This window comes from Adiantum capillus-veneris, chromosome 17 (genome assembly GCF_014529385.1).
Source record: "Adiantum capillus-veneris isolate H3 chromosome 17, ASM1452938v2, whole genome shotgun sequence".
NCBI lineage: Eukaryota > Viridiplantae > Streptophyta > Polypodiopsida > Polypodiales > Pteridaceae > Adiantum > Adiantum capillus-veneris.
In genome coordinates this window covers 118,381,946-118,396,675 of record NC_140947.1, presented here as the reverse complement: position 1 = coordinate 118,396,675, position 14,730 = coordinate 118,381,946, and the positions used below count along the sequence as shown (strand labels likewise).

The following is a 14,730-nucleotide window of genomic DNA, read 5'->3' as shown; positions in this document are numbered from 1 at the left end:
TACTTATCTTGCTCTCTTGGATCAACACGCGTCCTTCGAGCATGTTTATTGTGCCCAAGAGATTGCGGTTCATCTTGGTAATGATCTCCGTCATTTCCTCTTTGCACTTTTGAATGGCATCCTCTAGGGGGTCGGCTTTATCATTCAGCTTCCTCATGCTTGATCGCCGTCTGCCAAGGATTCACTAAACGTACGTGTGCACCCACACTAGTAGCGGGCACGGTAGCTGGGCGAGTGGGGGAGCGTGGGGCGGTATGGCAAGGGAGCGGGAGCGATAGAGTGCAGACGAGAGAGAGAGAGAGAGGGGGAAGAAGGGGGGGGGAAGGGGGGGGGAGTATCAAAACGAAATCAAATGATATATTAACGTCTTCAAAAGGCCAAATTGACCTATGAGACCAAGCTGATACAACATAGTGAGTCTGATGCCATGTCCCGGGAAAAAAATAAAAAAATTGACTTCCTACGCGTAGAAGGGGGGGACATCCTACGCGTAAAAGAAGAAGGGGGGGGGGGGGACAACTTATGCGTAGAAGAAGGGGGGGGGGGGGGACATCCTACGCGTAGAAGAAGCTACAGGCGGAGCGAGGGGGGGGGGGGGGCAAGGTTGCAGAGGCAGCGCGAGGGGAGGCGGCAGCGCAGGGGTAGAGAGAGCGGGAGTGGGAGGGCAGGGCAGCGAGCCGGGGCGGGGGGAGTCGGGCAGCGAGCGAGAGCGGGAGGGCAGGGCAGGGCAGGGCAGGGCAGCGAGTCGGGCAAGGAGGAGGCGGGCACAACAGCGCAGAGGCAGCGCAGAGAGGGAGCAGCAGAAGCAGCGCGAGGGGAGGCGGCAGAAGCAGCGCGAGGGGAGCAGCAGTAGCAGAAGCAGCACGAGGGGAGCAAGAGAGAGAGAGAGAGAGAGAGAGAGAGAGAGAGAGAGAGAGAGAGAGAGAGAAGAAAGAAAGAAAGATTTTAAACGTCTATGTCAGGCCGAAATCGGCCTATGAGACAAATCAAATGTACATGGTGTGTATGTCATCCGTCTATCGGAAAGACAAATGAAACAAAACTGATACAAAACTGAACTGAATGTAGGTAGTGGAGTATCTGAGGAGGGATGGAGCTCTATCTCTAGGGGTATATGCATGTCTATATGCTCAAGGTAGTACAATCATGAGAATGCATCAAGCTATCTAGCTCCATCCTGTACTAATGGGGGGATGTAATATGTGGTACATGGGCGGGTCTGGTGCCAAGGCTACCCGGATGAAAGCTGTCGGGTCGGCCCTCATCTGAGCCACTCGCTCCTCAGTGGCACGGCGCTCCCGGGCTCGGATCTCCTCGATCTGTCGGTGGTGGGAGCTCGCGCCCTTGTAGCCTGTGACTCGTGGTCGTCGTCTAGCTCGGTTCACCTCCGCCTGTGGGAGTGTCACTCCCCTCTGAGTGTCTGGTGAGGGAGGGGCGGAAATCCTCTGAAAGAAGTCTGTGAGCTACGACTGTCTCCCCTCTGTCTGTGTAGCTGTGTGACTGTAGTAGTGTGTCCCGATGGCTCTGTATCTCTAGTAAGAAACGTCCGAGCTGTCTCTGATCTCGAGATTCCATGATCTCTCGGAGAGTGGGCTGTCCTCTGAATAAGGCCTCATACCTGCCTCTGATCTCAGTGTATGCTCTGCATCTACATACAAAGTGCTCCTCACTCTCCACCTCCTCTGTGCAGGCTCTGCAGATTCGCTCCTCCCTGGGAACACCAGTATGTCTCCCGATCTCAATCTCTAACCTGTGTGAAGCCACTCTCAGCTGACCAATCGCCACCCGTGAGCTATGTGGCATATATGTGTCCATGTAGCGTGGTCTCTGTATGAACCCCCCAGACAATATGGTGAGAAACTGGTCTCTGTAATCTGACATCCTCATCCCCAAGCCAGGTGCCTCCTAGACTCTCCTAGTGTATAGCTGCCACAGATCCTGTCTCAATACCAAGTTCCTCTCATTGCGAGAGAGGTGAACATATGGTGAGTGGGGGTCGTACTGGAATGGTGGTAGGCTCTCCATGTCAAGACCGTGTCCCTCAAACCATGCTCTGACTTGTGAGTACCATGCTCTCTCATGCCCATTCTCTGATAGCTGTATAGCTGCCTCAAATGCTCTACGGGTAAGTCTGTCAGGAGGTAGCTCTCTCATCCTCTGGATGAAGCAAACTGTCTGGAATAGTGCCTCTACAACCATAGGTGGTGTGGCGAGCTCGGCTCTAATAATGTCATGTGGCACTGTCTTCTTGTTGCGGAGCAAGCGTGAGATCATACATACCTGTGGTCTCTCAAGCTGTGTCCACTGGTCAGCTGTCAATCCTGGTGCCCATACTGCCGCCGAGTACATCAAGGCCGGGGTGACTAAGGTGTCGAAAAGCCACCCCTTCGTGCGGGGCTCCTGAAAGTGTGCCTGGTGGCATCTCCGCTCTAGCATGGCCAGAGCTGCATATCCTCGGGTGAGCCTGTCAACAGCAGCCTGCCTCATAGTGAAGGGTCTTGGTAGGCTGGTGAATGTGATGCCAAGGTAGACATAGGAGGTGACTACATCAACCTGTCCTCCTGCTGCTGTGAAGGTGGCGGCGCCCCTCACTGCACTGGATGTGTGAAAGATCATAACCTTGGTTTTGCCAAGGTTCACAGTCAACCCCCTGTGTGTGCTGAATTCGTCCAAGGCCTCAAGATGGCGTTGCAAGCCCTCGGGTGACTCTGAAATCAACACAATATCATCAGCATATAACATGATGTGGACCGGAGTACCTGCCTAGTCGCTCCCCTCTCCCCCTGCTCGCAGTATGTAGTCGGAGATCTCGTCGATGTAGAGCCCAAAGAGTGTCGGGGAGAGTGGGCATCCTTGCTTAACACCAATGGTGCTAGCAATGGTCTCTGAAAAACCGCCTGGGCAACGAACCCAACCCGTCACCCTCTCATAGAGAGCATATATGGCCCAAATCATCTCTGTTGGTACCCCAATGATGTGAAGGCGCTGGAAGAGTCTCTCGCGTGGGACTGTGTCAAAGGCCTTGCGGAAGTCCACAAAGCAGCAGTAAAGCCTCTTCTTCCGCGCCTTTGCCCCATCAATGAGGCAGCGCAGAATGAAGATGTGGTCAGTGGTGGAGAAAGCTCGTCTGAAACCTGCCTGGCCTGGAGCTCGTAAACCCTCGATCTCTGTGTAGCAGCTGAGCTGTGCCTCAAGTACTGCTCCATATAGCTTGGCCATCGTGTGGCCAATCATGATAGTCCTGTAGTTACCTGGGTCTAGGGTGTCGCCAGATTTGTGGATAGGCACTATGGTGTGCTGTGTCCACTCCTCTGGGAAGCCCTCCCCTATAGCCCGGTTGAAGACATGTGCAATCAACGGGGCTATAGTGGAGGCCGCATAAATGATGTGCTCACTCTGTAATCCAGTATGGTCAGCTGATCGTCTGTGCTGCATGCGGCGTACGACCCTCTCTACCATCGCTGCTGTAAAGAAGGAGGAGCACGTGGGGCGTGGCTCGTGTGGCTGTGGGATAGGAGGCTTTCCTGGCACCTCATAAAGTCGCTCTGCATAATCATGCCATATCTGTGGATCCTCAATAGCTGTAGTCGGACGTGGCTCGCGCAGGGTGCGCCATGCCGTCGCGCTATCCATGCTTGAATAGGCGGTATAGCTCAAGCTCCTGTGCCTCGTCGAATGCTCGCCGCTTTTGGCGTGTCGGTGTCAGAGAGAGAGAGAGAGAGAGAGAGAGAGAGAGAGAGAGAGAGAGAGAGAGAGAGAGAGAGAGAGAGAGAGAGAGAGAGAGGGAGAGAGATTGAAAGCAGAGACAGGCAGATATCTCTACCTAGCTATTTGCTACTTTCCCCCGAGTACATCAATTTATGCATCACCCAGAGGACAATCCCCTTTCTCTATTTTGGATGATGACATATGGGAGTTCTCTAGGGATAGTGACATTATCATCTTAGGGGACTTCAATGCTAGGGCTGCCCATCACCAGGCAGTGTTTTATGATACTTCAGAGGAGATGCTAAGAGAGCTAGATGTTGTGGAGACGGGCCTGTCCAGACTATCACACGATGTGGAATATATTGAGTATGGGCGACACCTGATAGACATGGGCACTGCACATGGATTGCCATCTTGAATGCCCTACAGAGATTTCCTGTTGCGGGAGGATTTACATGCTTCCCACACTGGCATGGAGCCAGCACAGTGGACTATGTCATGGCACAGCCGAATCTCATCTCTAGTATCCAGGATCTCACAGTTGGGCCCAGACCAGTCGGGGTAGCAGTAGATCATGCTCTGGTGTCGATGACCATCTCTTTCCAGTTCAGTGTAGCACACAGGCCACGTGTAGCAGCCCCTACTCGCTACACATTCACATGGGAGACGGATTCTGTATACATGGACGGGATCTACAGACGCCTATGCACCGAGGACCCGGGGCGACCTCTGGAGGAGCTAACTACTATACTGACACAGACATTACATGAGGCAGCAGCAAAAGCATACCCACACACCCAGCGTGAGCAGAGCCACCGATCAGGAAGCATGCCTCAGAACAGCTGGTACGATGAGGAGTGCCGCCAGACTAGAGCCAGACTTCAGAGGGAGGTTTTGGGGGACGTCACTCACAAACAGTCACAGATTGACTTCAAATGCTTGGTACGGCGGAAGAAGAGGGCTTTTTTGGCTCGACTCGAGCAGGATCTATATCAGCTATTCTTGAGTCAGGACTCGCGTGAGGCGTGGCGGCTCTTTCATGTGCAGTCCCCCCTCCCCGCTATTTCCTCCACAGAGACCTGGGGTCAGTACGCATCATCTTTGTACACAGTACCTGGACAGCCGCCCCTCGCCAACCCCCCCGACCCATGCCCACACACATGTGCTTTTTTCACCGCTGAGATGGTGAAGAAAGCTATTGACAGGATGAGGACTGGGAGAGCATATGATCATGATGGCTTAGTCGCTGAGCATTTCATGCATGCCAAAGACCTACTAGCAGAGCTTCTAGCAGTGATGTTTAACCGTGCCATGTGTGAGGGCCTACCGGACACTTGGAGCCTATCTACGATCGTACCTATCTTCAAGTCAGGAGACCCCATGGAGCCTGGGAATTATCGCACTATTATGATTGGGCACACACTGGCACGGTTGTATGCATCCATTCTTGAGCAACAGCTGAGTAGATGGGCAGAGAGGGAAGGAATGCGTGCAATTGGGCAGGCAGGGTTCAGGAGAGGCTTCTCTACTCTTGACCATATCTTGACACTCGAGGCCATCATCAAGGAAGGAAGATCTCATGGGAGACGGATCTGTTATAGCTTTGTGGACTTTTGCAAAGCTTTTGACACAGTACCCAGAGTTAGATTGATGCGCAGATTACAGGAAATGGGAGTACCCATAGAGCTCATTTGGGGGATCATGGCATTGTACAGATCAGTAGTAGGGCATGTACGCACCCCGGAGGGACTTTCTACACCGGTTCACTCCACTATCGGGGATAAAGGTGCACAGCTGGCAGGGACATGGATTCCACTTTTGTTATATGTTGATGATATTGTGTTGATCTCCAAATCCCCAGAGGGAATGCAACGTCAATTGGATGTTTTGCATACGTTTGCCCACGAAAGTGGTTTGTCTGTCAACCTTGGTGAAACCAAGGTTATGGTGTTTAATACCACCCCACAGTGGATCAGGAGGTCAGCACCTACATTCACATACGGCCAGGAGGCTGTGGAGTACACAGACGCTTACACTTACCTTGGAGTGGTTTTTAGCGGACCTACATTCTCACTCAGAAGAGCAGCAGAGACCAGACTGACTAGAGCCCACGCAGCATTGAGTAGATTGGAGAGGATGTGTTCGCAGGGTCAGTTTCAGGAGTCCCGGACGAAGCTCTGGCTCTTTGACACCTTGGTGGCTTCAGCATTGCTCTATGGGGCTGAGATATGGGGACCTTCATTGGATCACCACAGGAGGTCGGGTCACACAGACAGATGGGGGAACATGGAGAAACCTCTTGCCTCTATGATCTCGCGGCTCATTAGAGCCAAGGCATCAGTACCACGGGCCATTATCCGAGCAGAGCTAGCGGCCCCCCCACTAGTGGTGGAGGCGCTCACCAGATCAGTCTCCTTCATAAACCGCACATGGGGACTTCCCAGAGACAGATATGCTCGCATAGCACTTGAGTCCTCTCGACAGTTAGCCATACAAGGAGATACAACATGCTGGTATGGGGAGATGACATCATGGTTTTAGGCGCATGGGTTCAGCATAGACAGGCTGCCACCATTCCAGTACTCATTGGATGCACCATCTCTCATTCTTACACAGTCGGAGATCACCAAGCTCATCCGCCAAGACCTGACCCAGCTAGACACCAGGAGGACATGGATACAACCAGCACAAGAATTGGGCACGAAGATGGCTTTCTACAGAGACCACCTTCTCCAGCTTACGGAAGATGGCTTTGTGACGAGACCAAGATACATGGATACCCACTTGTTTCATGGGATACGAGGTACTATTGGCCAGTTACGCACATCGTCTCACCAGTTGCAGATTGGAACTGTGAGATACAGCGGAGTACCAGTAGATGTTAGGACATGCCCCTTGTGTGACATGGAACCTGAAACAGAGCTGCATTATACATGCCGCTGCCCCGTCTACTACGAGATACGAGGCCGCTTCCATTGCTTGTTCAGAGAGGGTTTTGGACCACTCTCAAGAGTAATGGGATACGAAGATCAGAGATGCCTGGGTTTGTTCTTGCTCGAGCTGCGCAGACACAGAGAGAGCCTGATGAATGGCGAGGCTAGCCAGTCTCAAAGACGGATCACAGACTTCTTCAGAGTAGACAGGGGATAGCCGCAAGAGCCATTCCACAGCAGAGCTCCCCCTCGTCTCACACCAGAGGCACACTGATCGACCGAGCGATTGAACTGGGGAAATCCAGGCGCCCACGACTGTGAAGGACTACACAGCATCGACGGAGGCTACGTCAAAAGATTCGGAGCACGCTGGCTAGGCATGCACGACGCCCGGTCAGACTACTAACCATGGAGGAAATTGATGAGATTCACCAACGATCGATGCTAGATCTCTTGTGATTCAGCTATCCCAACAAGCCGCCCATTTTTGCTTAGTTTTTTGCTTAGCTCACATCGACCAATCTAGGATCCCATAGTATGTATCTTCGTTTTGTACTGTTGTTAGGTTATTTTGTTACTCTGACTTTGTATCAAATCCACCACCTTGTAACTTTCTGGTCTCATAGGTCACTATGGTCTTTTGAAGACGTTAATATAACATTTCATTTCATTTCATTTCATTTCTCTCTCTCTCTCTCTCTCTCTCTCTCTCTCTCTCTCTCTCTCACACACACACACACACACACACACACACACACACACACACACACACACACACACACACACACGTGCATTTTGTCCCTTACTATACGCTTCCACATCGTGGACTTTGACACGCTCACCCGCACTATGTGGTTGCTTCTTTTTCTCTCTTCTGCTCTTTGCTTACTTCCACAACGCCCCTTCAAGTGGTATCAAAGCATATCAATGCCTGAGTGTGAAAAAGGGATTTGGAGAGACGATAAGATACACATAGGTCCCGTGTGCAACATTTAAAACTTCAAATCTCTCTCTCTCTCTCTCTCCCCCTCTCTCTCTCTCTCTCACACACACACACACACACACACACACACACACACACACACACACTTTTTTGCCAAATCAATATGATTTATCTATCTGTGGGAAACCTCAAAGAGAGGAAAACCTACCAAAAAGATGTACAAGAAAAGGAACACACACACACACACACACACACAAGCACACTCTTTTTTTTTTTTTGTTTGTAAATCTTGATTTAATATACAGGTGGGAAGCCACAAAGTGAGGAAAACCCACAACGATGAAGTACAAAGGACGGAGTATCATGGTATTCCTGAATCTAGATACAGTCAAAGAAAATCCTATAGGCTTCAAGAGTGATGTCTCCCACATCATAGGCATACCAAAGCGCTTGTTTAAGCAAAAACTTGAAGTAAGAAAAAGGGTCAATTTGCAGCGCATGAAACATCCGAGAGTTATGTTGATGCCATATGGTCCAAATAACCCAAAATCTGACCCAATTGAGAAAGACCTCAAACGGGGACTGTGGCGGTTGAAGGACTCCAAAAAATCAAAATCGTCTGTGAAAGATTCTTGATGGGAAGCGAAGGCGCAAAGCAGAGGACACTTTCCTGATAAAAATCCGCGAATAGCAGCGATCCCAAAGCAAGTGTGTAACAAACTCATCAGCTCCGTGACATCGGACACAATGAGAAGAAGCAATGCGGCGTGCATGCAGCAAAGAGCCAATTGGCAGAGCACCCACCATGCATCGCCATAAGAAAATGCGTTCCTTGAGTGGTAGGCCGTGCTTCCAAATACGAGATAACGTTCTTTGCCACCACAGTAAAGACTTGGAGAGCGACCATAAATGATCTCCATGGGACACAATCCATGCACCAGACTGCAGCAAAGCATAAATCGACCCCGCCGATATGCAATCCAACCGAACATGAGCCAGATGCCAATCGGAAAGCCGAGAGCCTCCCAGTAATGGAGGTACTAGAGAAACAACAGCAAGTAACTGTTAAATTTGCTGCCACAAATGTCGATAATGAGGTCCAAGCTCATAACGAAGAGCGGCAGCACTGAAAGAAAGAACTTGTCACAAGTCATCCACCACTTGATCAACCTGGCAAATCCCTTTTTGCGAAAGGAAGTATGCTTGTCAGGGAGAGCGTTGCACCAGTGTAGGAGATAATGCTTTATTCCAGTGAATACTCTCCAACCGAAGTGAGTTACCTCGAGGGGATTGTCGACCATGCCATGAAAAAAAAGAGGTAACAGCCTTCCAATCTGCAAGAGATGAAGCGAAGGGACATCCCGGAATATGGCCATCAAGCTGCCCAAAGATGACATCCCAATACGAAGGGTGCCAATGATGAGAAGATGGTGTGACAATGTCATGACACAAATGACAAACCATGATTGTCCAAGGCTGTTGCTGTTCCACCAAAACAGGCAAAAGCATAGCTTTCCGGGCCCATACATGTCGGCGTAAATCCAAAATGTTAAATTCCTCCCGATCGCTTAGGTGTGCATAACTTATCCGTGGAGAAAAACCGCAATCTCCTTTTATGGGAGGATGTGCGCCAGAAATGCTCCAACATTCAAGACATAAGAGATCCAAGATACCACCGAGCCAAGATAAAAGCGGTAAATAGAACTTCACATAAGCCATCATAATGCATTGGACAATCCTGAGACGTACATGCAATGACCATGTTGATAATTTCCAATAACTAAGCTTTAAGTGCAATCTTTGGAGCACCTTGTCTAGTTTTTGTGCCGCAGTGACATTCCAACCAATCGGATATCCCAGGTGGCGAACTATAACGTGAGGGAAAACCACTTAGCCATAGAAACTTATGCCAATCGCACTCATTTAGAGGCAGCAACTTGGATTTATGAAAATCAACATGCAATCTAGTTGCCAAGCCAAATAAATGCAGAGCATACATGATCTGCTGCACATCCTCCTTATTGTTCTTGGGCATAATAGAGAGTCACCAGCATAGGCTTGACCTATAAATTGTTTCCCAAAAGATAGAGCCAAACCATGTAAATTGCCCGAGGAAGTGAGGTCCTCAAGATGCATCAACAATGGTTGTGAAGCAATTACATAAGGCAGAGCACTAAGAGGACAGCCTTATCTAACAGAACGCCCCAAAGCCCAAGCATTTGTGAGAGAACAAGCAAACCTTCCGAAGTGCTCTGAGCATACAACAGAAAGACCACCTGCGAGATTTTCGGCGCAAAACCAAGCCTCTGCAATATAATCCCAAAAGACAGTATCAAGGGCCTCTTCAATGTCAACTTGCATGACTAATATACCCTGCTGAGTATATTTCGCATTCTCCATGCCAATGATGACATTCGCCAGATTGTCAGTAATGTGCTGACGAGGTATGAAACCATATTGGGATGCAGATAATCTTTATTATAATTTACTATCATTTCGGCCAGCAATTTGTAGACCACCGGCATAAGAGTGATAGGCCACCAATGAGAAAACTGTTCACAAAATTCATGCTTTGGCAATAGCTTGAGCAGTTCCTCCTTCCACGAAAGGGGGGCATCTTGCCTCTCCCAAGCCATATTTATCATCACTAATAATGGTTCCTTAAGGTAGTTCCAAAAGGACAGGAAAAAATTCAACAGTAAGCCCTTCCCAACGAGGAGATTTCCATCTACCTAGGTCTCACGAACTTGCATCCAATTCCGCCTCAGTGAACGGAACTTCCAAATTCTGAGCTTTCTGTACAGAGATAATAGGAGTAACACTTGATAGAAAAAGGCGACGTGCCTGTCGGGCTTCTTGAGTAAGGCGTGGCGGTGCTTCAAAGATCCTCCCATGGTGAGCAACCAAAGCCTCTGCCAACTGTTATGGAGAAGATGTCCATTCTCCAGATGTAAGCCTGACTCGTTTGATGTCCTGAGGTCGATGAGAGTGATGCAAATGCTTAAAGAATTGTTTGGAGGCACAACCTTTATCAGTAAAAGAATGTTGCCTTGCATGAGTCTGCCATTTAGCCAATTTTCTCTCATCATTATGCTGTAAAGTAGTATGGGCTGAAATCAATGCATTAAAATCAACATTTGAAAGCGAGGAGGAATTAGCCATATGCATCAATCGCTGACAGGTATCCTTTGCCTGTTGCACATTGGCTTGCAGATGAGACATGTAACACTTGCCATGGTCATTCACAACGCATTGAACATGGATAACAACGCGGAACGGAACCATGTGGCATCCACATCTATATGTATTTGGGAGATCAAAGGCGGGATTATATCCACAATCATGCTACAAAAGACTTCATGCTTCAGGTATGCATTGTTAACATGCAAAAGCCTTTCCTTGGGCAAAGTAACAACATCTGGAGTCGGGCCAAAATGTAAAGTCAAACATATGGGAGAATGATCCGAAAGGCATAAAGTATAATCAATCCTCATGTCACACACAAAAGCATCATACTGGTGCCTATGAAAGAGATACCAGCAATCAAGGTGGGCTCGGTAAGAGGATCGAACATTGTGCTGGAAAGTGAATCCCGCATCTCCATCATGTAAAAGTGGCCACAAATCCAGTGCATTACAAGAATGCATCATATGATCCCATGCCTGACATTCCATCCGCAACATGTGTGACTTGCCAATCGTATTGTCTACATCGCTTGGTGCATTGGTAAAATCTCCACAAAGGAATGCATCCAAGTGCCAACAATACAAGGAAATATCACTCCATAATCTTGCGCGATCAGCAGAGGCTGTGAAAGCATACACCCCACCAAATTCAAGAACTTCCCCATTAACATTACATTGAACCACCATCCATCTTCCATATGAGTCATTATAAGCAACAATTGGTTGTAATTCATACCGAACAAGCATAAGCACTCCCGAAAAGTTGGCATTGCCTGCATAAGCTATCCAGTATCCCGCAAAATAATATGTCTAACCAACGAAATGATTCTGATTATGCTCATGAAGAACTACCACATCAGCCTTACATGTATGTACATAGTGCCAGGTTAGCCGCCACTTGTCATGATTGCATAACCCACGCACATTATATGAAATGCATCTCTAAGAACCATGCATCCTATAAGGTATGTACAAAAGACCAAAGAGCAAGAGAATCAAGTGTTAGTACCCATCGGCACATCCACATCTGTTGCAGAAGCAACCGCAAGTGCATCACAACCAGGAGTGGAAGAGAACGTCTGAAGGACACTGGGCAGGGAAGCCGTTTCCCTTGTAACCGCCTCCTTATATGACTGGACCACCTTATCCCATGCCTCCGCCAGAGACTTATTATCATTATAGGGGAGCTTTGCTTGGGATGCAGTCTTCAGTGGGGGCACATAATTACGGGAAGAGATTGGAGTTCAAACCTTTATCGTCTTTTTTGGAACAATCGAAGCGTCCCTCGCTATGTCCTCGCCTTGACCTTTACCCATAACATTTTTTTTTCCCTTCATCTTTTTCTTTCTCTTTTGAAACCGAGGAAGGAGTAGAAGATGTGGATACCTGTTTCCCTTTCCCCTTATCCACAACAGAGGGCGTTGCTGAAGTCGAAGCTCCATTAAGCCTAAACTCTTGTGAAGATTTTGGGGGTGGGGAAGGTTGTGGAGGCGGCAGCAAGGCCGAAGGAGGAAGCTGCAGGTGTGGCTCCGGACATTCCAATTGCATGTGATCGAATTTACCACAACGAAAACATGAATTGGCAAATTTGCCCCATTTCAGCTAAAAGGGATGTTTGCCTATCAACGGGTCACCTGAATTTATCGTTATACCTGTTGGTGTAGGGACATCTGTATCCCACAAGATGTAGAATCTATTAGTATTCGCATCTACCTTGGAGGGCAAACTACTTTTCCAAGCTGAGCAGCCAACAATGGAAGAAAATGACGCCATGTACGGAGAAAATCCACCGTCTCCACCCATACTGGGCATTTATGTCTAATGAGACTGTGATAGTCCTTAGTAAGGGCCCATGGCAATACATGTGTCATTTGCGTGTTAAAAAACAGCGGCGACATTTCAAGCAGAGCATCCCTGGCCTCACTGTCTGCTAACAAAACCTCATAGAATTCGCGGGCTCCAAAATATACTCCTCGAACTACTTGACGCTTAAGCATGAAAACCACCCATAGCCCCACATCCTGTGTTGCAAGCATTTTGCCAGGCAAGAAAAGTATAGCTGCATTTAATGCATACTGGGCGATTGGATCCATCAGCTATTGAACAGGAATGATGACTTCTTTCTTAGGTTCTGGACCTTCCCAAGCTCTACAAGCATATGCAAAGTCTTCATGCAAACATTTTTTGATAAGGGACATTGCATCAGTTGATGCGGAATCCATTGCTTTGCCTCTTTTGTAGATGCAGGGGTTATCCAACATGAAACTGCAATAGCCCTATAGCGCTAAACCAAACACCAACACACACAACCACACTCCAGGCAAGAGCAGCAAGGGAAAAAGCCTGTACAAATAACTCACACACGCCTACACACTCCTGAGAACTACAAAGAAACGAACAAACAAAGGCCGAACAGGGGAAGGGAATAGGCCTACAGACCCAATCACAAAGCTACACACACGCACACACCTACTCAAATTGGCTGACAACTGACGCTGCCACTAACCCGCTGCTGTGTCCTCCGTCAGCTGAGAAGGGCCGCGTGTAGACGAAGGAAAACAGCTAGGGCGCTCTGCATAGAGGATGCGTAGGGCAGAAGAGCGCGACAGAGGGCTCTGCAGTAGGGTGCGCAACAAGGGTCTGCAGTGGGGTTCGCGATAGGGGACTACAGAAAAGCTTGCAACAGAGGGCTTCGACCAGAGGTTACACACACACACACTTTTTTTGGTAAATTCATTTGATTAATTTACTAGTGGTAAACCTCAAAGCGAGGAAAACCCACCAAAAAGATTATGTACAGGGGAAGGAACACAGAAGTGTTCGGCTGTACAAAATGGCTAAAAGCATTCATAGGAAAGCTGATGTATCTCTGCGGTGATATCACCAACTTCGAAGGCGAAACGTAAAGATTGCCTAAGAGAAAGCTTGAAGAACGAGAAGGGATCTGCATGAATGCGATGAAACATATAGCCATAGGGTCTAGTAAGCCCAAAATCTAACCCACATGAAGAAGACCGCGAAACGCTGCCAATGGCGGCGAGAAAATGCCAAATGCCCAAAACCGTTTATGAAAAACCGTCATGCGAAAACGGAGCCGCAAACACGTCGATACGTGGTGAGAGAAATCTCGAGTAATGCAACAATCCCACAACAAGTGATAGACATCCTCTTCTGCAGCTGAGCAACGAACACAAGAAGAAGGGCGGATACGGTGCGTCCTAAGAAAAGTGTGCCCACCGGGAGCACCTCAAGGAAACAACACCAAAGAAACACCCGCTCCTTCAAAAGCAAATGGCTTTTCCACAAAGCAGATAAAAGCTTCCTTCACTAGATATTAGATTTATGCATGCGCCAAAGAGCATTACAATGATCAACAAGAAGATTGCGGTAGAAGAAGAACATAAACTCGACCGGTGGAAATATCTTGAAAGGGCATTTCTCGAAGATTCCAGTGAGACATGCGATCACCATCAGGCAAAGTGGAATGCGAAGAAAATCGACCAGCATTTGCTGCAGTTATCTCGTAAAATGACGGTAATGCATTCCCAATCCAAATCTGCGAGCGGCAAAGGGAAACTCCAAAGTGAATCCAGCTGCATCCACCACATCCTCAAGCACCAGAATGCCACGGCAAGAGAGGAAGTACGCTTGCCGAGGCGAGCGGTTAACCAAGGTAAGAGAGAATAAAAAAATCTCCAAGAAGAATGTACAAAGTAACCTCAAGCTCATGTCGAGCCTTGAGACATCTCTTGACCTCCGATACAACATAGGTAGAGTAGCTATATATGATGCTGTACATGCCCGTTTGCCAAGGTTTTGAACAAAAGTTTTTTGAGCACTGAATTAGGAAGTAGGAAGTGCAATGTGTAGAAAAGTTTTAATGCTAGTTGGTCCAATTCCCTCCTTGGTAAACCTTAAGATGCAAGCAAGAAGTATGCTTAGAAATTGCACATTTGTTGGA

At 48.4% G+C, this 14,730-nt stretch overlaps 1 protein-coding gene across 1 annotated transcript in view; it reads left to right on the top strand.

Annotated features, from left to right (window-relative positions):
* The window catches only part of LOC147437958 (UBQ, helicase-c and DEAD-like helicase domain-containing protein), a 136,426-nt gene that overhangs the window by 46,862 nt on the left and 74,834 nt on the right, over positions 1 to 14,730 (top strand). The window lies entirely within an intron of this gene.